This window comes from Ursus maritimus, unplaced genomic scaffold (assembly GCF_017311325.1).
Source record: "Ursus maritimus isolate PB19 unplaced genomic scaffold, ASM1731132v1 scaffold_21, whole genome shotgun sequence".
Lineage (NCBI taxonomy): Eukaryota > Metazoa > Chordata > Mammalia > Carnivora > Ursidae > Ursus > Ursus maritimus.
In genome coordinates, this window is record NW_024424564.1 from 29,619,890 (window position 1) to 29,622,931 (window position 3,042).

Below are 3,042 nucleotides of genomic sequence, written 5' to 3' on the forward strand. Positions count from 1 at the left end.
ATTCATCCCTTTTTAAAAAGCCCTACGAGGTAGAGATTATTGTTCGGTGTATTGCAAGTGAGCAAACTGAAGCCCAGAGAGGTTACATCTCTTGCACAAGGTCACACAGCTAGAATTATTGATGAGATTTGAGCTGATTCATCTACGGATTCAATAAATATTTGTGGAGTGGCTACTATGTGCCAGGTCTCTATGATTCAAAAGCTAATGTTCTTCCTACCATCTAAGTCTTCCTAATAAAATACATGATATAATAGGGATCCCGATCATTGGCAGTGTTCTGTCAAAAAGTGAAAGCAGTTTGGCCAGAACGTGATATGCTCATGGCTCAGGAAAGATAATCAGGCTGATTGGCGTGGCCAGGCTAGTGTCTGTGTGCCTTCACACTACTCCACGTGTGTCCTTCTCGAGGCTGGCTGCTACAGAGCACGGCCCTCTACAGTCAGACGTGCTGTTCTCAGACAAGTGTATGTGAGTATCTGCACTCGATAGCTTATAAAACTTTATGAGGATGATACACTTCAAGACGTTTATTTATTAGAAATTTGAAAAGAGGCAAAGATTGGTGCACACAACTCACTAAGAGAAGGAAAATCCTATTGTAACAGTGCCTTACTTTCGTCTAGGAAAGGATCATTTTCAGTGTGCTGTCCCAGAAATGCTGCCATGTTAGCCTTGGACAAGCCGATGAGATCTAGAAGGTGACGGCGATTTTACCCATTCCCAAGGAAACTGAGGTTCAAGCTGTAAAGGTCACCAGTACTTTAGAGTCTCCATGTCTACTTAATGACAGAACCAGGATTTGAACTGAAGTTCTTCCTGCTCCTTCCGGTATGCCAATGGCATTGGTTAGGATGAGTTAGGTTATGCTGCAGTAACAAATGGCCTTCAGATCTCAGGGGCTCGGCACAATCAAGCTTGATTTCTTACCCGTATTCCGTGGCAGCTGTGGCTTTGATCTACTTTGTGTGTACAGCAGGACCCAGCTGACAAAGCTGCCTCTACCTGGAACTCAGTCACTCCTGCAGCAGAGTGAAGAGCAAGAGCCATGGACCCCACACTGGCTCTAGAACCCTCTGATAGAAACTGTCATTCTCAGTTCATTGGCCAAAGCAGGTCATGTAGCCTTATCCACATACAGCATAGCAGGGATGTTACCTTCCATGGGAAAGGGCCCCAAATAGGAATAAAAACATCTCAATTTATATTAGGAGAGTAATGTGTGAAGTCATGCCTCCCTGCCTTGTTCCATGGAAGTATTCTTTAACAAATGTGATCCTGATTAAGAATTATCTCAGATATAATCAGCCAAGAGTCATTTTAAAAAATGAAAGAATAATGAAATTAATTTAATATTAAAGAAGCAACAATTCTAAAATATGCCTGTTGAGCATGAAACCTGCTTTTGCAAAGAAAGCAACTTTCACTCTGGGAATAAACTTTCCATTTCTGGCAGGAAAATTGAATAACAGCACTGAAGTTATCCTGTGAATGGGCGTCAGGGTGTCATATTTGAATGTGTAATGAGTACACATTGGCAGAAACCCCCTTTGCCACATGAGTTCAAAATAAACACCAGTCAGTAGGGAACTACCAGCTGTGCTGAGTCGAAAAAGAAAATTTTTTTTTAAATGCACTCATATCCTCTCCCTCCATGAAGCAAAAATCCCCTCTGAAATCACCTCCCCCAAGAATGCAGGGCCACATGTGGATTCTCACACGTGTTCAAGTACAAACCCCACCCCTGGAAAGTCCTCCAGGCAAACCCATTTAAATAAAGTTCAGAGGAAGACAGAAGTAGGACATGAAAGAGAGTTCAGGCATTCACAGAATCTTGCCTTCCCTTAATATCAACTGGCAGCTTAAAAAAAGAGAAAGGAAAAAAAAAGGAACATTTCACAAGAGTTTAAAGAAGCTGATTTCTAACATCGGCTGATTTAAAATGTCCATTACAATTCTAAGATCCTATGATTCTGTAAGTTTCTGTGATGATGAGAAGCAAATCTATTTTCTTATTTAAGGACAGAAAAGAAAGGGAGAAGGATATGCTTTATATAACAAAAATTTCACAGGGAGCAACAAAGAAAGAAAGAAAGAAAAAGAAAGAAAGAAAGAAAGAAAGAAAGAAAGAAAGAAAGAAAGAAAGAGAGAAAGAAAGAAAAGAAAGAAAGAAAGAAGAAAGAAAGAGAAAGAAGAAAAAAGAAAGGAAAGAAAAGGAAAGGAAAGGGAAGGGAAGGGAAGGGAAGGGAAGGGAAGGGAAGGGAAGGGAAGGGAAAGGAAGGAAGAACAAAAATGTTCTAGAGATTATCAAGTTTCTTGGGTTAGGCAATCTACGTATAAAATTCTATTCCTTAAAATGTTTTGGCATTTTGTCAGGACTTGATTTGTAGAAATGAGACTTCTCCAATACCTCTTTTAGAGCCAGTGAGGAAAGGAGAAATGAACTGACTTCGATTGTTACCTTAACCTTTTTGTGAAGGTCACCAAAGGGAAAGCCCATAAAGAACCATTGCTCTTTAGTCTCTTACCCGTCTGAGACATTGTCCTGGGATAAAGGGCAATCATGATCGCATGTCACATTTTAGATTAAATCATTAAACTGTCTTGCATTTTTTCCCACGACTCTAAATATAATTTTAGTTGGAATGAGTCTGGATTATTAGGAAATGTTTCTAATTGTACTTTTCTGAAGTGGTTAGACGTTAATGCTAAAATTTTACTATCATAATTGTTGCTAGTAAATCTCCACAACTGATATTTAAGTTTTAATGTAACTCTAAGTGACATTAGATCTCAGGTACCAAGATGCCAAAACATGGTAGCTGAGCAAAAGAAATTAAGAAGAGAAGAGAGATGGATAGGTTAACTTTTTCCTCTCCTCTCTTACAACCAACTTGGTGTCTGCTGTTTCGCTGGCTAGAAAAAGGAGAACAAGTAAGCAGGCGGAGATGTGTGGAATCGTGACAGTCTACGTGGACATGAAGAAGCTTCTGTAATAGTAACAGTGATAAGTAGTACAAGAGAAACATCCACGAGAAAAGA